Raw genomic sequence first — 21,913 nt, 5'->3', positions numbered from 1 at the left:
CAGAGAGATAATCTGCGCCCTAAACGGTGTGTTGAGGGATTTTGGAACATAACCGTGCTTAGGTTTGAGTATAACTTTTGAGTCATTGGGCCCAAACTCCATGCACGCCGCGCTCACAGAGAGCGCGTGCAGATCCCCTATGCACTTCACTGAAGCGAGAGCCAGCAAAAACACCGTTTTGAAAGACAGGTGTTTCAAATCGATTGACTGTAAAGGCTCAAATGGCGCACCTTTCATGGCTTCCAGAACCGTAGAAAGGTCCCATACGGGGACTGAGGGAGGTCTGGGAGGATTCAGTCTCTTAGCTCCTCTAAGGAAGCGGATGACTAAATCGTTCCTTCCTATTGACTGACCAAGCGTTGTTTCTGAGAACGCTGCTATAGCCGCCACATAAACTTTGAGCGTGGAGGGGGCCCTGCCCCCATCCAACAGCTCTTGTAGGAAGGAAAACACCTCCGTCACATCACAGTTTGTGGGTGACACACCACGGGCTGTGCACCAGCCCGAAAACACTGACCATTTCGAAGAATAGAGTCGTCTTGTAGACGGAGCTCTAGCCTGCGTGATCGTGTTTAATACTCCTTTAGGGAGTCCAACATGTACCCGTTGATGGCCCAGACATGAAGGGACCATAGTTCCGGGTGAGGATGCCAGATCGAGCCGCGGGCCTGTGAGAGGAGATCTCTCCTCACTGGTACTGGCCACGGGGCAGTACTTGCTAACTGCATCACGGCTGGGAACCAAGGTTGGTTTTTCCAGAACGGTGCTACCAGCAGTACTGAGCATCCTTCTTCCCTGATCCGTTCTATCACCTGAGGCAGGAGAGAGACGGGGGAAAAGCATAGAGCGGGCGGCGGGGCCACACATGGGCCAGCGCGCTCCTGCTCTTGGAGAAAAATTCTTGACAGTGAGCGTTTTCTTGAGACGCAAACAGGTCCACTTCCGCTCTGCCGAATTTCTTCCACAGCAGTTGGACTGTCTGTGGGTGTAGAGACCATTCGCCTGCCGGAACATTGTTCCTGGACAGTCTGTCTGGTCCTATATTCATGATCCCTGGCACGTGCGCTGCTCTGAGCGAGCGCAGGTTGCACTGAGCCCATACCAGGAGGCGTTCTGCCAGCCTGTACAGTTTCTCGGATCTGATGCCGCCCTGGCGATTTATGTAGGACACCACAGACATGTTGTCCGAACGGACCAAGACGTGGTGACCTTTTATTTGGGGACAAAAACGCGTCAGTGCGTTGTCTACTGCCAGCATTTCGAGGCAGTTTATGTGCAGGAGCTTCTCCCGTTCTGACCACTGGCCGAAGAACGGTCTGCCCTCGAGCAGCGCTCCCCATCCCGAGGTGGACGCGTCCGTGGACACCACTTTCACCCTCGAGGAAGTCCCCAGGCTTACACCTGATTGGTACCAGTCGTTCGCTTTCCAGGGTTTCAGAGCTGTAACGCATTTCTGATTGACCCTGAGGCGAAGCAAACCGGGTGCCCACGCTTCGCGTGGGACTCGCGCTTTCAGCCAAAACTGCAGCGGGCGCATGCGGAGCAGACCCAGCTGGAGCACTGACGATGCTGAGGCCATGAGACCTAGCATCTTCTGAAATCTCTTGAGCGGGACAGACGCGCCGCAGCGAAAAGAGTTCGCTGTGCGTCGAATGTCTACCGCGCGCTGTTGTGATAGTCGCGCTATCATGGATAGTGAGTCCAGTTCTGTGCCCAGGAAAGATATTTTCTGACTGGGAGACAGGGAGCTCTTCGCCCAATTGACACTCAGACCCAAATCCTCGAGGTGATCGAGTAAAATGGTCGTGTGTTCTATGAGCACTGCGCGAGATTGCGCTAGAATCAGCCAATCGTCCAAATAGTTCAGCACTCGCATGCCTCTCATTCTGAGGGGTGCGAGCGCCGCATCCATGCACTTCGTAAATGTACGGGGTGCTAGGGACAAACCGAACGGCAGGACTGTGTACTGATATGCCTGGCCCTCGAAGGCGAATCTCAAATATCGCCTGTGACGTGACGCTATCTGTATTTGAAAACACGCGTCTTTCAGATCTATTGACACAAACCAATCTCCTTGGCGAATCTGCACAAGGATTTGCCTGGTCGTGAGCATCCTGAACTGTCGCTTCACAAGCACTTTGTTCAGTTGCCTTAGATCTAGTATGGGTCTGAGACCCCCGTCTTTTTTCGGTACCAGGAAGTATCTGCTGTATAGCCCTCCCTCGCTCTGATCTTGAGAGAGAGGTTCTATGGCCCCTTTGCTCAATAGTTTCGTCACCTCGGCTCGAAGTAGATGTGCTACTTCTGCTTTTACCGTGGTCTCGACGCGCGCCACATAGCGGCGAGGGCGTCGGCGAAACTGCAGCGAATAGCCTCTTTCTATAATGTTCAGCACCCACTTCGAAACCCCGGGTAGCTTTGCCCATGCGTCTGCATGGATAGCTAGGGGTCGAATACGAAGCGCGCTCCGCTCGCTCAGCGATGGAGAAGCTTCGGTGTGCTGTAACACAAGCGTGTCGCTCGTGACATTTGAGGCATGGGGCGCGCTGATGACAGCGGGCAGATTGCCCGCGCTCGACTCCTCTGCGGTGGTTAACCGCGAGGGGGAGGGCTGGGCGGTTCCCGTGGGAACTGTCATGTCTATGTGTGGATGTGGGCGCGGGACAGCGGGCACATTTATCACACCGAAAGCATCGTTCGCTTGCGTGAAGCGAGTGCACGTTGGTTTCGTTTTTACAGAAACCGTGAGACATGCATAACGTGGTGTTAGTGGGCACATTCACCATGTTTGAAGCGCAATCGGTCTGAGCCGATTCATGTGCGCGAGCCCTGTGTGACGGGCTGTGCTTGTGTGTAGAGATGGGCACTGGGCAGTGGGCATTCTTCTTACACATAAAGCACCATCGGCCGTGGCCGGGACACCAGAAAAAATTCACACTTATGGGATTTATCTGGGTAGCCGTAAAAACGGCGTTTGTGTGCAGGCAAGCGGGTGACAGAACCGACTTGTTTACTGCAGGATACACTGGAACAGTCACATTTACTGGAACTGAACGAGCGAGAAGTTGCCATAGAAACAGAGAGCGTCAACATGCTGGCGTTTATTGCAGGCCTGCGTGCATTACAACAGGCTTGTTCACTGCAATATTGACATTTCCAGTCGCCTGAATTCCAGAGGGGAATGGGAAATGTATAGGAAAAAGGAGGTTGGTCCGTCCGCAGCGGGACCAGAAAAACTCCCTTTTTTCCTTACGCCAGTGACGCACGGAACACCATAGAAACGGTGTTTGGGTGCAGGCGAGCGGGTTGTACAACGCGCTGGTTGGCTGCAAAATACACATCTGCAGTCGCCTTTTCAGGGAACTGACAGAGCGAGCATTGACGGCATAATTTTATCTGCCGGTAGACCCGGGGATCGAACGCGGGTCTCTCGCGTGCAAAAACCTGAGAGTCTGCCACTGGGCCACAGGGGGAGACACATTGTAACTCAGTTAGCGCGAGTATTATAAGAGAGCGTCAACGTGCTGGCGTTTGTTTGCAGGCATGCGTGTATTACAACAGGCTTGCTCACTGCAATACAGACATTTCCAGTCGCCCGAACTTCAGAGGGGAATGAGAAATGTACGAGAAAGACGAGGTCGGTCCATCCGCGGGGGGACCAGAAAACGCTCTTTTCTCCTTTCGCCAGTGACGCACGGAAACCATAGAAACGGTGTTTGGGTGCAGGCGAGCGGGTTGTGCAACGCGCTCGTTGGCTGCAAAATGCACGTCTGCAGTCGCTTTTCAGGGAACTGACAGAGCGAAGCATTGGCGGCATAATTTTAACTGCCGCTAGACCGGGATTCGAACTCCGGTCTCTCGTGGGAAAAACCAATGATTCCGCCACTGAGCCACAGGGGGGGAACGCAATGGTTTTCGGATGCACGAGCATATAAGAGCGTCACATGCTTTCTTCGGCGTATGCTTGCAGGCGCGCTTGTATTAAAACAGGCTCGCCTGCTGCAATATTGATATTTCCAGTCGCATGATCAGGGAACTGGGAATATGTATGAGAAATTGAAGGTCAGTCCATCCTCGGAGGGACTAAAAAACACATCTTTCTCCTTTCGCCGGTGAGTGACGCATGAATGGGGCGCAGAAGGCAGGGTAGCTTTCTTATAACGTAAAGAAAAACTAACCCCGACCGTCCGCTTCCAGCCTCCCTTGTGAGCGGCGCAGTTTGCGCGGCTTGAACAGAGGGAGAGAGAAAGCTAGCCCCGTGACCGCCCGCTCCTGACATTCTCTGTGAGCGGCGCGGTGTGCGCGGCTCGAACAGAGGGAGAACAGGTATCGTCCCCCAAGCAGGCAAGGCAAGCGGGCGAACCGGCAAGCTTTGCGGGTTGGGGGGGGGGGGGCGGAGGAGCAGTCTCGGAGAAGGATGCCAGGTGAGTCCTCAGAGTCACCATAGGCAGTACCTAACTCGCAGTGAGGGCAGTCGCCGTCAGCGAGTGCGAGAGCTGCGTGATCAGGAAAAGGGGCGTCTTGAAAAAGACGCCCAGCTCTTTTAGTGCAATGGGAGTGTGTGTCGCGGCGGCGAGCACACACACATACATAAACACAGTAGCAGAGAAAGGATATAATGCCGGAAAGCGCAGCAGGAAGGCAAGGAAGGCGGCGCGGCCAGCGACTTCAGTGACTCGTCCCGCTGAAGGTGCTCTCTCTCGACGGCGCGGCTTCTAATCCAGCTCCAGCGATGCGTGTGCTTCGCTTGAAGGATGAAAAATCAGATAATAGCTGCCTGCGAGCGATATTTATAGGCCTAGACCACGCCCATTTCGGCGGGACGTGACGCAGCGGGCGCGAAGTGCCCTGATTGGGTCTGACGTCACGCCAGGCCTCGCTCGATAGGCTGCTGCAGTTGCCGCAGAGCAGCCAATAGGCGCGCGAGCTGTCTCGCCTATGTCTGCATTGCTGCTGCAACGCGTTTTGCATTATTACAAAATTAAGGATAATTTTTGGCTTCAATATCTCGCGGAAAAGGATTTTCCCCTAGCGTAAGATATCTTACGCAGTACGAGAGACCTCTCGTAAGAGAACGATATGAGTGCGGACTAGAACTCAGAACCTCTGACACGCTTGGCAAAAATTCTACCACTGGACCACTTAAATACACACATAATTTTCGTCGGATCAACATATAATAGGCCTCATTGAACGACCACTTAAACCCAATATTAACATGCTTTAGACATATTTTATTTGTTATTTATACTAGTACCCTATTGTGATGATTTTTCACGACCCAGAATTTTTGGTGCCCCCCCAAGCACTTGGTGCCCTACGCGCAGTGCGTGATGTGCGTGTGCGGAGCGCCGGCCCTGATTGTAGGTTGAAAAGTTCATTTAAATTGCATCTTCATTGCCAGAGTGCAGTAAATATCTAATTACTTTAACTGTATAACATATGGGAGACCAGGGAAATGTATTGGGCTTTATCTCAATAAGTCCAATAACACAAATGAATGTATAGTTGAAAACCATCTTAAACTGGGACAAACTGTCACTTGTTTTTCAAAGTTTTAATTGTATAGAATGTATTTATTAAATGTTTTTTTGTTTTTTTGGCCAAAACAATTGTTTATACAATTGATGAAAGGATATATTTATAAAAAGTCCTCACATCCCTGTTAAAACAGTTGGTTTTTGTGATGTAAAAAATGTAACAAATATGAATCAGGTCAGAAATGTTGCACCTTTAATCTAAAAATTACAACCCATGCAATGCCACTGAAAACGTCTAGGTTACATATGGTAACCCTCGTTCCCTGAAGGAGGGAACAGAGACGCCACGTCAAGACCAACGAATAGGAATCTCGCTAGAGAGGCCAATCTACTTCGTGTGAAACTAAACAAGCCAATGCACATTGGCGTGCAGTTATTTGCATCAGCTGTTCAGCCACGCAGCACGGGTATATAATGAGCAGAAGGTGCGATTGCACTTCAGTTTTTTGCACTGTGGCTAACAAGGCAGTGCTAGAGGGGATAGCTGCTCTACAATCAAATTTCCAACAATTTAAGTCAGAGATAGTTGAGGCTATCGACAAGAGAATAGATCAGCTCTCGATCACCATTAGAGCTGAACTAACTGCTCTCAAAAAAGATACTGATGTCACTATCTCAGCCATGAAAAGCATGGTGGATGTCCAAGCTAGAACAATGGCGGAGCTCGAACGTAACGCAACTTTTACTTCCGACACGGTCTACCAGCTACAAAAGGACGTTGAAAAGCTAACAAGCAGCGTCTTGCATCTCACAGAGAAATGTACGGATCTGGAAAGTCGCAGTAGAAGGCAAAACCTGCGCATTCTTAATATTAAAGAGGGCAAAGAGACTGGGTAAGCCCTCCGACTTTATTGCGCACCTGCTGAAGAACGCACTCTCGTTGGAAACTCTACCTTTGATTGACCGCGCTCACAGATCCTTGAGAAAACCCTCCGACAATAGCTCATTTCCCCGGGCCTTCATTGCTAGGATGCATTACTTTCATGACTGGCAGGACATCATCCGAAAAGCTGCTCGGCTCAAGTCCATCACCTACAACAGAGAGAAACTTCTGATATTCCGTGACCTCCCAGCGGCCATACTGAAACAACGCGCCTGTTTTAACAGGGCTAAAGACCTGCTTCGAGATCGTCCAGGGGTCCGCTTTGGATTTCTATACCCAGCGAAGTTACGGCTCACACACAACGGAGAAGAAATGTACTTCACAGACCCGGTAAAGGCGTTCGCATTCCCAGAGCAACACTTCGGTGAGGGTAACGTGTCGACATCATAATCTCTCCTTCGATTGAAACTCTATAACCAGGCTAATAGAGTGGGTTGGAGCGCTGTTTGGACAATTACAATCATGCGGGCCCTTTCTTTTTTTTTTTTTTGGGATGTGATTTGTTTAATATGCATTGTGTATAAACTTCACGGTTCGAATCTGTAAAAGACTGAGCTGCCTATGTGTGCAGACGACCATCTATAATACCCATTTAACTGTTCATTGAGCTCCTGATAGTCAGCTAACTTTGGTCAAGTTTATTGTATCTTGGTAAAATTCTGATCTGATGTTCAAGCAAGTTCTCAGGTACGTTGTTCTTTTGTTTTCTCTTTTCAGTTTTGTTTTGATAAAGGATCGAGGGAGGGGATGTTTAATGGGGTTCCGTCTGTGGGTGCGTACCGCGGTGAGGGGAGGTAGCAAACGCAAAATGACTGGGATGGCTGCCACTCAGAGTATGACACCTGACAGAGGGGTGGGAGCGTTGACTTTTTCTTCCTGAAACGTTAAAGGCCTAAACCATCCTGTTAAACAGAGTAAAGTTTTGTGTCATCTAAAATCTATGAACACTGATATTATATTTTTTGCAAGAGACACACTTTAAAAATTATTCTCACTCTAAGTTGAGAGCCAGATGGATAGGTCAGTATTTTCACTCTTCTTTTTCATCCAAGGCTAGGGGTACTGCTGTTTTAATAAGAAAGGGGGTTCCGTTTAAACATAGGGCTATGATTACAGATAAGGAGGGGCGATTTTTCATAGTTGCGGGAGAAATATTTTCAACACCCATAACCTTAGTTATGGGCCAACATTTACGGACCAAATTTTGATGATCCACGCTTTTTTCAAAATGTGTTTTCAAGGATTCCCGATATATCGAGTACTAATTTAATTATAGGAGGAGATTTTAATTGCGTTCTGGACCCATATTTATACAGATCATCTGCTCAACGTGCTTCCCCCTCTAAGTCCAGGGACTTTCTTAACATGTACATTAAAAATTATAATGTTGGTGATGTATGGAGGCTAGCCAATCCAACTGGGAGGGACTACTCCTTTCATTCACAAGTCCACAATGTTTATACCCGTATAGATTACTTTCTAGTTGATTTTAAGTTAATTCCTTTTACGTTCAATGACACTTGTCATAACATTCTAATCTCGGACCATAGTCCAATTACATTTGCTCTAAAACTATCAGAAATTGTAACAACTCAACCATTGTGGCGGGCAGACCCCTATTTATTAAAGGACACAAAATTCTGTGAGTATTTGCGTACACAGCTAGAGTTATTTTTTGAAACTAATGATCAATCGAATACTTCCCCTTCTCTCTTATGGGACACCTTTAAAGCTTATTTACGGGGCTGTTTTATCTCCTTTAAGGGTGTAAAAAATAAACAAAATGCAGCTGCTTTACGATCTTTAGAAAGACAGCTTTGTCAATTAGATAATGAGAATGCTACAACACCCTCTTCAGAACTGCACAAGAAAATATTAAATCTTAGATATCAATAAAATAAGATTATATCTGAAAAGTTTTCAAGATCTCTAATGTTTATGAAACAAAAATATTTCGAGTTTGGTGATAAGCCACACAAACTGTTACCTAGACAGTTGCGAAAGCTGGAAAATGACCGTATAATTCATCAGATCAAATCAGAATCCGGGAATTACTTATTTTCTCCTTCAGAAATTAACAATCGTTTTAAACAATTTTATGAATCATTGTATGCTAGTAATACAAGTGATGATCCCTGTCACAGTGTCTGGTTTGTGTTTCCCCAGGTGTCCACTAGAGGTCTCTTCCCCATACTGTCACCATTCACCCTGCAACTGCATTTCCCACGATCCTTTGTCTGTTCTCATCACTCATCATTGCACACAGCTGTTTCTAATTACATTGTTTAGTTTCTGTGTATAAATACCCTGTCTGTTTTAGTCCTTGTCATGGAGTCATTGTATATGGTCACCTCACTTCAAAGTTCTGTGTTCCTTGCCTGTTTCTTGCTATGTTTATTTGTATTTGGATTGCTAACATGGACTTTGAACCTTGCCTGGATGACTTCGAGATGGATTACACTTTAATAAACACCTACTGCCATACTGTATTTGGATCTACCTATTTTCCTGTGTGTCCCCGTGACAGAATGACTCCGTCACCATATAGATCCAGCGGTATGAGTTTTCGTGATTTTTTTCCTCAATCACGAAAAGGGAGAGGAGACAGCGGAATGGGAATCAAGCTGAAGAGGAGGAGCCACGCATGACGTTAGATGAGTGTTATGCTTTGTGTGCTCGTATCAGGGAGGAGAGTGCTGCGCTCCTGGTTAATTCCGGGGAGAGAACAGCACCCAGTCGCTCGCGGACAAGGAGGAAGAAGAAGACTTCCCGTCTCCCTAATGTCCCGGAGGCCGTCCCCGTGCAGCCCGCTGTCGTCCCGGAGGTCGTCCCCGTGCAAGCCGCTGTGGTACCGGAGATCGTCCCCGTGCAGCCCGTGGTCGTCCCGGAGGTCGTCCCCGTGCAAGCCGCTGTGGTACCGGAGGTCGTCCTCGTGCAGCCCGCTGTCGTCCCGGAGGTTGTCCCCGTGCAGCCCGCTGTCATCCCAGAGATCGTCCCGGAGCTACCCACCATCAGTCCTGCCACGGCAAAGAGGGCTGTCTTCCTCTTTTATGCAGTAGCAGTACTGCATGCTTGGAGGAGACACAGCAGGTCTGCCGATCCAGAGACTGTTCACGTCACGTCTGCCGATCCAGAGACTGTTCACGTCACGTCTGCCGATCCAGAGACTGTTCACGTCACGTCTGCCGATCCAGAGACTGTTCACGTCACGTCTGCCGATCCAGAGACTGTTCACGTCACGTCACGTCTGCCGATCCAGAGACTGTTCACGTCACGTCACGTCTGCCGATCCAGAGACTGTTCACGTCACGTCTGCCGATCCAGAGACTGTTCACGTCACGTCTGCCGATCCAGAGACTGTTCACGTCACGTCTGCCGATCCAGAGACTGTTCACGTCACGTCTGCCGATCCAGAGACTGTTCAGACCGTTCACGTTACGTCTGCCGATCCAGAGACTGTTCAGACCGTTCACGTCACGTCTGCCGATCCAGAGACTGTTCAGACCGTTCACGTCACGTCTGCCGATCCAGAGACTGTTCAGACCGTTCACGTCACGTCTGCCGATCCAGAGACTGTTCAGACCGTTCACGTCACGTCTGCCGATCCAGAGACTGTTCAGACCGTTCACGTCACGTCTGCCGATCCAGAGACTGTTCAGACCGTTCACGTCACGTCTGCCGATCCAGAGACTGTTCAGACCGTTCACGTCTGCCGATCCAGAGACTGTTCAGACCGTTCAGGTCACGTCTGCCGATCCAGAGACTGTTCAGACCGTTCAGGTCACGTCTGCCGATCCAGGGACCGTTCAGGTCACGTCTGCTAAGCCAGTGTCTCCTGACAAGATGGCCGCCGCCGAGACTGTTTATCCGGACAAAATAGCCACCGCCGAGCCTGTGTCTCCTGACAAGATGGCCGCCGCTGAGCCGGTGTCTGTCCCTGTCCCTGAGCCGGTGTCTGTCCCTGTCCCTGAGCCGGTGTCTGTCCCTGTCCCTGAGCCGGTGTCTGTCCCTGTCCCTGAGCCGGTGTCTGTCCCTGTTCCGTGGCCGCCCGAGGGGTCGTCTCCGCCGTGGCCGCCCGAGGGGTCGTCTCCGCCGTGGCCGCCCGAGGGGTCGTCTGCTCCGCCCTGGCCGCCCGAGGGGTCGTCTGCTCCGCCCTGGCCGCCCGATGGACTGTCCGCTCCGCCCTGGCCGCCCGATGGACTGTCTGCTCCGCCCTGGCCGCCCAATAGACTCTCTGCTCCGCCCTGGCCACCTGAGGGGAGGTCTGCGCCGTGGCCGCCCGATGGACTGTCTGCTCCGCCCTGGCCGCCCGATGAACTGTCTGCTCCGCCCTGGCCGCCTGAGGGAAAGTCTCCGGCCCCGCCAACCCGATGGGTCGTCTGCTTCGCCCTGGCCGCCGGCTAAGCCGTCACCTCCTGTTCCTGTTCCCTTTCATGGACCTGGCCCTCCATCCCTCCCCCTGATCCTCCACCGTTCCACCTCCCTCCTGGACTCTTGTTTTGGTTGTTTTTTGTGGGTCTTGGAGCGTCTGGTAGCCGCTCCGTAGAGGGGGGGTTATGTCACAGTGTCTGGTTTGTGTTTCCCCAGGTGTCCACTAGAGGTCTCTTCCCCATACTGTCACCTTTCATTCTGCAACTGCATTTCCCATGATCCTTTGTCTGTTCTCATCACTCATCATTGCACACAGCTGTTTCTAATTACATTGTTTAGTTTCTGTGTATAAATACCCTGTCTGTTTTAGTCCTTGTCACGGAGTCATTGTATATGGTCACCTCACTTCAGAGTTCTGTGTTCCTTGCCTGTTTCTTGTTTTGTTTATTTGTATTTGTATTGCTAACATGGACTTTGAATCTTGCCTGGATGACTACGAGATGGATTACACTTTAATAAACACCTACTGCCATACTGCATTTGGATCTACCTATTTTCCTGTGTGTCCCCGTGACAATCCCTCCATCATGGAGACTTTTTTAAACAGCTGTAATGTACCAACGCTAGACCAGGAGGATGGATCATTTCTTGGAGCTGATCTAACATTAGATGAGTTAAAGAGCACTATAAAGTCACTTAAGGCAGAAGTTCCCAAACTTTTTGCCTCGGGGGCCCCCCCTATACATATGGGTCACATCATAATCCCAGATATTCCCCTGCAACTGACAGCCAGAATTCATCCAACGGAGTTGAGACAAAGGCTGCTCGCAGGGTCCTGTCACTGGATAGGTCCAGCAGTGAGTCCTGTAGTCCTGATGACAGGTTGCTGCCAGTGGTGGTGGCAATAAACGGCTGCCGGATCCCTTCGTTGTTTTCGTTTTTCTCTTCCTGAAAGTACCGCTTTAAATATCCAATAAGTCTGCGTAAATGATTAGTTATCAATGTTTTTGTCCCGTCATCCAGAAGCAGCTCATTCTCCTCAATAAATTCATGTAGTCCATCAAACATCTCCACACTTCCTTTTTCTATTTGCGCTGTGCATCGCTCCATCTTCTTTACAAATCCGATTACTTTGTCGGCAAATGACATAATGTTGGTATTGTGGCCTTGCAGTGACATGTTAAGTCCATTCAGTCTATCAAAAATATCTGCCAGGTTTGTCAGGAATGTAGGATCTGTCAGACTTTCTGCATAGGGAGACTGTATATCCAATAAGAATAGTCGCACTTGAACTTCATCTCTCATTTCAAAAAGACGCCGCAATACTTTACCTTGCGACAACAACCTGACCTCAGTGTGCAACAGTAAAGATTCATGTTCAGATCTCATTTCTTTGCACATAACAGCAAACAGTCTCATATTGATGGGACATGCTTTTATTACGTTAACAATTTTAATTACTGTTAGAAGCTCATTATCAAGGGCCTTGGAAGCAAGAGCTTCCCTGTGTATAAAACAATGGGTGAATCTTACGTGTGGTGCAACTGCTTGTATCTTCGCCTTTAGACCCTTATGCTTATGACCCATCATAGCACCAGCTCCATCCGTACACACGCCCACACAGTTATCGAAACTCAGTCCCGCTTCCTGCATCTTACTATCAAGTTTGTTGAATATATCCTGTCCTGTGCATGTCCCATCCAGCGTAGTGCAAAATAACATATCTTCGTGTAGTTTCCCCTCATAGCAGTATCTGACAAATATGAGCAGCTGTGCTGCATTTGATATATCTGTCAATTCATCAAGTTGTAGGGAAAATTTTCCGGATTTTTTTATACGATCAATAAGCTGAATCTTTATGTCGTTTTCTATGTCATCTATTCGTCGGGCAACGGTGTTATCTGACAGTGGGACCTGTTTAAGCTGACTCGCTATTTTTTCATTATCCATAGCTTGACACATGGCTATTGCTGCAGGGAGAATGAGCGTCTCGCCAATTGTGTGTGGCTTCTTAGATTTTGCAATGAGGTATGAAACTTCATAAGATGCAGCCTGGAGTTTGGTAGTTGTTGTAGTCTGTGTAGTCAATACTTGCTTTTGACCACGCAAATCTTGCTCTTTGCGACGGAAAAAAACGATTGTTTTATTAATGTGTGTTGGGTGTTTGGTGTGTAAATGTCTCTTCATTTTCCCCGGCTTCAAACTGTCATTTGCTAGTACCTCCGTACACATTACACATTGTGGACGTGCATCCCCATCAACCAGGAGACGCGTAAATCCATACCGAATGTAATCGTCTTGATATCTCCTTCGCTTTGCTGAATTTAAGTGGGTCTGCGAATGCTTGCGTTTCCCTCGCATTTTCACTGGCACCACTGTATCCCCCGCCAGGCTATGCACAGTTCCCACGGGTCTTTCGATCTGCCTTGGATATGTAAGCTTAGCGTTAAGTTCTGCCAGGAAGACTCAATCAGCGCGTCATGAATTAACTCACTTCTAACCAATCATGTGTTAACACTCTCAGTATAAAAGAATGGTACTTACATCCGTCTGAGTTCGCAGATACTGACGGCGCCAATTACCTCCATCCTCCCCAACCACCTCCAAGATGGTCCTTTCCCTCCATCCTCCCCACCACCACCAGGATGGTCCCTTCCTTTGCCTCCAGGGGGTCGGCTGCGCCCCTGCCTTCATCTTCAGGCGGGATTTGCAGATTCCGTTACCCTCGCATTGCTTGCTAAGGACGGGGCCTACGCCAAAGACTATGCTTGCTGAGCTATTAATAAATGTACTCGTTATATCATTTTATCTCCCGAGTCTTTCTGGTAGAACTGCCTCCACAGGTTTTGCCTCCTCTAGCCTCGGTGTGTCATTGTTAGATTTCGGTTCATCTGTGTTTGCTCCAGTTATTTTAGGCATAGAATCAACGATTATATTTTTACGAATCAACCAACGATCCATCTTATTTTCTACACTCTGAAAAGTTTTGCTAGCTGCTAGCGAGTATTATTACCAGTTGAAACAAGAAAGGCTATCTCAGCTTTTAAAACTGTGATCGCCCCCTAGTGACAATTAAGGCAAAATACAAAAATTGGCATTAACCAGAATAACCAAACATAATTTTCCCTCTCAGCTTTTCACTCGCGCCCCCCAGTGGTAACGTCACGCCCCCCTTAAGGGGCGGGCCCCACACTTTGGGAACCACTGACTTAAGGGAGGTAAATCCCCCGGCCCCGACGGAATCCCTTGCGAGGTATATAAATCATTTAACTATCTATTGGGGCCCTATATCCTTAAAATGTTCTCCCAGGCTCTGGAGGTGGGACGACTGCCTCAGTCGTTTAATGAAGCGGTTATCACAGTCCTACCCAAGAAGGGCAAAGACCCTGAGGAGGTTTGGGGGGTATAGGACAATTTCTCTCATTAATGTGGGCCAAAAAATTTTTGCAAAGACATTAGCCATTAGACTTACGCTTTTAGGAAAATTTGTGAAACCTGATCAGACAGGCTTTGTTTCAGGTCATAGCTCTTTTAGTAATCTTCGTCGCTTGTTTAATATTTTATACTCTTCCCAGACCAATCGGTCTGATCTGGTGATTTTGTCCTTAGACGCTGAAAAGGCATTTGACCAGGTAGAGTGGCCTTACCTCTTCACTCTACTACAGAAATTCCATATAGGTAATAAATTCATCACTTGGCTTAAAATTCTATATAACAATTCTAGAGCGCGTATACTTACAAATAGAATTTTGTCACCATCTTTTACTTTATTTAGGGGTACTCAACAAGGTTGCCCGCTTTCTCCCCCTCTGTTCGCATTGGCCATTGAGCCTCTAGCGGAAGCCATTCGCTCTGATGAGAGAATTCATGGGCTCCATACTAAAACCACTATAAATAAAATGTCTTTATATGCGGACGATGTCTTACTGCATGTGACTAAACCTGCGTCTAGTATCCCTGTAATGTTAGAAGTGATAGAACAATTTGGTTCATTCTCAGGCTACAGAATTAATCTAAATAAAAGTGAACTCATGCCAGTTGGGCTTAATGATCTTTCACAAATTTACCCAGTTCGGTTTAAAATAGCTAAAGATAGATTTACTTATTTAGGAATTGTTGTAACTAGGAAGTTTAGCTCTTTACGAGAAGCCAACTATGCCCCCCTTTTAGAAAAATTGAAAAGAAATATTCAGTTCTCTTTAAATATACCTATCTCGTTAATAGGTAGAATCAGAGCCATAGAGAGAGAGAGTTGCGACACTCTTTGATGTCGCCGCTATGGCTGTCACGTGGTTCATGTAAGCCCCAATAGTTCCAAAACGTACGCTGGCTGTCATGTTCTTCTATGGGACAGACAGCAGCGATTGCATTATTGAACGGTAAATATAAAATAAAACACACACCCAAGTACTTTTTCAGCTGTTATTGCATTATTGCATTTTGTTAATGTCAGTTTTGCATTTGGAGATAAGTTTTAAGCTATATTTTTGGAGGGAAAAGCTTAGTGTTCATGTTCGCATGGGTAGTAGCACTGGCTTTAGCGGCTCTAACTTAACTTTTCCATATCATTCATCTGATGATGGACGTCTCATGATATTTATTTTAGCACAACTGGGCTGTATTAGGCTATTGATTCCCGTGATTTTGCTTATAAATTTTGATTCAGCCATTAGCCTACCTTCGTGATCACGCAGAGGTCTGCCGTGGCGGTCCGTTCAGAATTCGCTTAGAAGCTATAGCTCACTTCTTCTGATGAAAGTGGCCACCCCCAGGACCACAACGTGAAACATGATCATGTTAAGACTAAGAATATTATTTTAAGATTAAGGCCATACACATTATCAAAACTATAACAGATTAAAAACGAATTTTAGCATGGCTGATACAAATGAAGGTTTTCAAATAAAATATTTTTTATTAAACAATGACAGACAACAAAAATGTGTGCTTGTGTGTGTGAACAAGAAAAACAAAAACCAGGGGCAGGTGATCCATGAAACAGACAGGACTGGTGATGGCCATAACAATGCTAAAGGTCCAGCATTGTTCTCACAAGCCGCTTCACTCAAGACAATAATAACATAATGAAAAGTTAGTATATCCCAAAAAATTAAATTAAATAAAAGTTGCTATAAAGGTGGTAGCGATTCATTACCGAACTCTTAGCTGACGAAGTCGCGCTAGCTAACTAACGTTAGCTAGCAGGCAGTGCTTGAAAATTGGTTGAAACAACCAACATAAAATATAAATAATTACGCTGTGCATGTACAAATGAAGACCAGTATAAGCATCGCAAAGGGCCTCTGATACAATATAGACAGTTGACAATTCAAAAGAGGTCGATATTTCGGCAACTTAACTCTGGAACAACTCGACGCGCAGCAATGTAAGTGAATGGTGTCCAACGCCCAAATGACAGTGTTTGGAACTATTCCGATCTTCATATCCCGGAAGTAGGCGGTTAAAAGCGCCGCCATTATTTACAACGGAGGTCTATGGGAGTGTCGCAACTCTCTCTCTCTATGGCTCTGGGTAGAATAAATGCCATCAAGATGGTCTTTCTCCCGCAACCATTATATCTGTTGCAAAACACCCCTTTATTTCTCTCCAAATCCTTTTTTAAGCAACTTGATTCTACTATCTTACCCTTTATTTGGAATTATAAAAACCATAGAATTAAACAACTACATCTTTCCAAACCCAGAAAGGTGGGGGGTCTTGCTTTTCCGGACTTCCGCTGCTATTACTTGGCGGCTAACCTCAGAATTATTTCAATAATATTAAATGATAAAAGTGTACAACTGGACTGGCTCAGATTAGAACAGGATGAATGTACCCCCTATGATCTTGGTGCTGTGATTCTTTCACCAACAAGCTGTAAAAAAGAAATCTACAGATGCAGCCCCGTCATTAGCAGTGTGATTCGTATTTGGAAACAAATCAGAACTCATTTTGGGGTGGAGACGTTACCTTTATCAATTCCCATAGCTGACAATCCTTCTTCTATACCCTAAAAGGTTTTCAGCAATGGAGAGATTCAGGAATTCACGCAGTAAGGGATCTGTATCAAGATGGTACATTCGTCTCCTTTGAAAATTGTCGGGAGAAATACAAACTTCATAGAAGTAATCTTTTTAGGTTCTTGCAAGTCAGGAACTATGTACAATCTTACTTAAACAGGTTCTCTACAATTAGCCCTTCTTGTCTCATCACCTGCCTTAATTACTATTTCGGTAAAGGGAAAATGATTTCCTGCATTTATAATACCCTCCAGGCCTCCCAATTGCCTGCTACATCTTCAATCAAGAGTTTATGGGAGGAAGAATTAGGGTCAGAGATTTCTGATGAGTTATGGGCGGATTAATAGATGCTCTATAAACTCCAGACATTGTCTCATCCAGTTCAAAATCTTGCATAGACTACACTAAAACAAAATTATCCTGAATTTCCAGGGGTCTCTCCAAAGTGTGACAGATGCAGGACAGCAGATGCGACCCTGCTTCACAGTTATGCGTTATTTCCCAGTCTTCAAAACTTTTGGTGCAAGATTTTCAATGTCATCTCTGAAATCACGAATCAATATATTGAACCAGATGAGTTTTTAATTGTGTTTGGGGTTTCAGGACATGAGCTCTGTTTGTCCAAGTCTCAACAACGATTTTTTTCCTATGGACTTTTAACAGCCAAAAAGCTTATTTTAACTTTCTGGAAAAGCAAATTGCCGCCTTCTTTCCAGCTTTGGCTTGACGAACTCACAAATACTCTTCATCTGGAACGTATACGGCTCCATCTAAGGAATAAAAGACAACAGTTTGCTAAAATTTGGGAACCCTTCATAAGGTATTTAGGTGGAGGAGACTTGGAGGAAAGAGATGTTGACTCAATTTGAGTTGTATGCATAAGGAAAAGATGGAGGATCTTCAGATTTAAATTATATTAAGCCTTTCAGTACTCTTTATATTTCTCCAATAAACAAAAAAAAAAAAAAAAAAAAAAACAATGTTCGAGAGAAGCACGTTCAGATAATTAATCTAATCATTATGGGAGGAGCTCATCCAGTCAACTCAATTAACATCAAGAGGTATACATACAGCAGTTTTTACTGCTGTTCTATGACAGTTTTCCAGTATCCCTCCACCACCCCATCTCCTCACTTACTAGTCCTATCCCAAACCTGGGATGGGGGAGTACTCTGGGTTCAGGCCAAATTCCGAGCTCGGAGCCCTCCCTCGGATAGCACGCCAAATACACATAGACTTTACACTATCTAATTATATTTAAGTGTGAACTCGTGAATAATGTATCTTTTGTAATTGGGGAGCATTGCACATAGCAATTGGGCATTTGAAAACACAGTGTGAGTGCTTGGTGACACTGAACAACAATTTCCTGGTGTTTCTGAACTTGAGGAGAACTTACAGTGAGAGCCCTTACCAAACTTAGAACCACAGGGCTGGAACCCTTTCTTCTTTCTGCAGGCGGAGAGAGAAATGCAGTGGAGCATCCGCGTGTCAGATCACACACTTCTTCTTCCGTTCCTCGGGGTGGGGCGGACGATTTCTAGCCACCGTGGCCACAAGTGAATGCTTCTCCCATGATCCGGACCACCCAACCTCGGATGTTGCTCGCTGAGAGCAGGTCTCATATTCTTAGTGTGTGTCTAGCTGTCACCCCATCTCCTCCAAAATCTCTGCCTGGTATGCTGACAGTAAAGTCACTGCATCATCCATGTCTAAGTCGAGGTGGTCAGAGTTGGCATCGCCCTCTGCGTCTTTGTCACCAGGTCCTTCCTCCTCCTGTGCGAGATGGCCTATCCGGGCAGAGGAGGCACATCCAGGGATTCGGCTTCCATCATGTCCGCTCAGCTCGTAGTAGCTTGCGTATGATGGTCAGTAGCAATAGATTTTGCGGCAGCTCCGGACAGACACAGATCTTGTTGGTGAGCCACCACCACTCTCAGCCTTCTCTCCAAAATATCACCGGCATTGACGCACAGTAATCACATGTTTTGGATCTGCTAGCGACATTTGAGCGTATTTTGGACCCATACACACGACGCACGTTTGGTGAGGATCCCTGACCAAGATGGTTGCTCCACATGACGATGGACACGGGCGAGATGCAACCTCCCTGCTCATTCCCTTTGGCGGGGGTAATGACCATCGACACAATGGCTGAAGAGTGAAAGAGTAATCCTAAGACTCGTCACAACACGTTAGTCTGGTTCACGTAGGATAGTTAGCTCTTCTAACGGCTCGCCTTAACGTGTGAAGCCTGACTTGACGCCACTAAAGATCCTACCGTCTTAATTTAATATGCGATAGTCCGAACAGAATAGCTCGGACACTATTCAGAATTTTTGCGATGTCACTCAACACAATCCAATCCAACTGCTGTTGCGTTCTGTGGCGTAATCCAATGACGGTCCACCTGTTGAGCAGTTTAGCGAAATCACCAGCTGCAAATTCGGATGTGCTGAGAGAGCTTGTAGTCCCACACAGGCGGAAAGCGTGAACAATCTTGATAGGGATCGACCTGAGTGATATAGATGGGTCAAAGACAGACGTGGTGTTACAGGAGCTTCCGTAGTTGGTCACGGCCAAAGCAATTCCCGATTATAGTGAAACACAGAGTGAAGTTAGAAAAAGAACCCGTGTTCGCCTCTCAGCCTGGAGTAGCCAATGAAGACTGTTAAAAAAGAAATCATCATTGCCAGACTTGATTGGTAACTGCAGGCTGAGACGCGAACACGGGTTCTTTTTCTAACTTCACTCTGTTTCACTATGAAAGCTCAAATCATCTCAAACTGGTTTAATGAACTGACAATGAGTTCACTATACTCAAATAGCCTCCACAGTCACCAGATCTCAATCCAATAGAACACCTATGGGATGTAGTGGAAGAGGAGATTCGTATCATGGATGTGCTGTGCAGCCGACAAATCTGCAGCAACTGCGTGATGCTATCATGTCAATATGTTTCCAGCACCTTGTTGAAGCTCTGTCAATGACTTAAGGCAGTTCTGACGGCAAAAGAGGATCTAACCCGGTACTAGCAAGGTGTAAGTAATAAAGTGGCCAATGATTGTGTATGTAATGTATTATATTTTAGATATTATAAAAGTCTCTCTCTCTCTCTCTCTCTCTCTCTCTCTCTCTCTCTCTCTCATATTGAAAAGCAATCAAAACAACATAATGTGATGCCACAGGACTGTACCAACCAACGACACATCTGGAAAACCCAGTGCAGGAAAGGAATAGGATTCCAACACTAGAGAACAATGCAACAAATTCCACGACCAGGGACAGGCCACATCTGGCTCAAGGATGAGGACAGCTCAAAGACCCCTGCTGGACTGGTCAGTTCCTGGTGGACATTTCTAATTTCTCTCTTTCCAGGAATACATTAGGAGAACCCCTAAACAGATTATACAGTTGGCTTCACATGCTGCCTGCAGAAATATTATTTGGAACAGAGAATAGTCTTACACAATGCCCAAAGAGGCTTCACAGTAATGTAAAAAAAAAAAAAAAAAAAAACATAAAAAAAAAAAACACACATGTATTTTTCAAAACCATGAAAAGTGATGACCTAATTAACTAAGTAGGCCTAATGGACTAAATAAAACTCACATTTGAGAGAAATGTACATTTGTGAGAACATTTCTCAACAAATTACTTAATTTCAGTGCTTTTAACCAAAAGGGACTGTATTCATGTTCTGCTGTTCGGCAGCACAGGAAATGGAATCTTCGGAGCAGGAAGTACTCATCCTAGTGAGCGAACAGGCCAGTTTAAGCACATGCTGTCAGAGACCCATGATGCACCTCCCTTCAGCACTGATGAGAAATTCTTTTTCCTCTCTTTTAGAGATCATTTTCTCCACTCACCGCTTTTTCTGTGCTCTCTCTCTCTCTCTCTCTCTCTCTCTCTCTCTCTCTCTCTCTCTTTGCTCTTCGTCCTTTGCTCTCTCATAGGTACGCCTGTAGTGTCTTCTAAAGAGAGCACGTTTTCATCATTTGCAGTTTCCTGCGATTGTTCTCTACTGGGCCAGCAGAGCCCCATCAGGGCCGTGGCGTTATCTGGGAAAAAGGTGGAATGTTAAATCACAGCCTTTCCTGTCTGTCAGCGGGAACCCCAGCCAAACACCACAGCCATAGACAGGGCCGCCCATGAACTCTGACCTTCATAATGAAGCCCAGGGGAAGAGGCTGGTGCGTTAGTATCGCAGACCGCAATAATCCGCAGCTCTTAATAATTCTTCAACCAGGACAGAAGACGGACAAAAGAGCCAACTGAATCACTGACTTTTTTTTTGAGGGATTAACAGATGCACCACACATCCTTTTTCGGTCAGACTAGTTGTGTTCTTATCACTTGCTGCAAACACTACGGTCATAAATAAAATTAATTGTGTAACTTTTTTTTTTTTTTTAATCGGACATACAAACGCCATCTGGTGAGAGAGAGATTCTCTAGCGTTGTGTGCAGGCAGTTTACAAACAGCTGCTGAGATGGAAAGCGGCTGTAACACATTTACATCTTGAATTCTCTCTCCTTTCACACACACACACACACATTTAGGGTTAGCTAATATCAAAGCTTTTATAATCGAAGCTTTACTCACTGTCTGAGAATTTCCCATACTGCCTTTGGAGAAGAGTAACACGCATTCCATAACAGTTTTTTTCTTCAGTTTTTTTTTTCTTCATATGTTTCATCTGCCGTCTGCTCTTTGTCTTTAGCACCTTTGTTCTTTCAAGACATTGGGTGGTAAAAAGTCTCTAAATTATGTAAGATTCGACAACTCTGACACATTATTTGTTTTTATCGTTTAAGTGAAGACAGATGTTTAGAACTGGCTTGTGCTCAGAACTCTTACAACACAACATGTTTAATGTTTTTAGCTCTGCAGCACAGCTCAGAAAACTCAGTGTCATAACACACAGTGCAAGGTGAACTCCTTGAAAGGGTGGGAAAAATCCTTCCCAGAGTCCTTCAGGTCATTTAGAGCCAGGAAGGATAAGGAGGGTAGCTGGGAAAGGTTGAGAAGCTACAGACACACACACTTGCATGCATACACATGCACACTGGGGCATGATGAAGGAGCCTCCTGCCAG

General features: G+C 46.4%; 1 long non-coding RNA gene across 1 annotated transcript in view; it reads right to left on the bottom strand.

Moving 5' to 3' along the window:
• Nucleotides 1-21,642, bottom strand: part of LOC309473861 — a 31,547-nt gene extending 9,905 nt beyond the window's left edge. The window contains exon 1 of the long non-coding RNA XR_014197121.1: nt 21,421-21,642. This is a non-coding gene — a long non-coding RNA (uncharacterized lncRNA). The remainder of the gene's footprint in view (nt 1-21,420) is intronic.
• Between the last annotated feature and the right edge of the window lie 271 nt (nt 21,643-21,913).

This window comes from Leuciscus leuciscus (assembly GCF_965113295.1).
Source record: "Leuciscus leuciscus genome assembly, chromosome: 14".
Classification (NCBI taxonomy): Eukaryota; Metazoa; Chordata; class Actinopteri; order Cypriniformes; family Leuciscidae; genus Leuciscus; species Leuciscus leuciscus.
The sequence above is the reverse complement of the archived record's forward strand: the minus strand, read 5'-3'. Positions and strand labels throughout refer to the sequence as shown.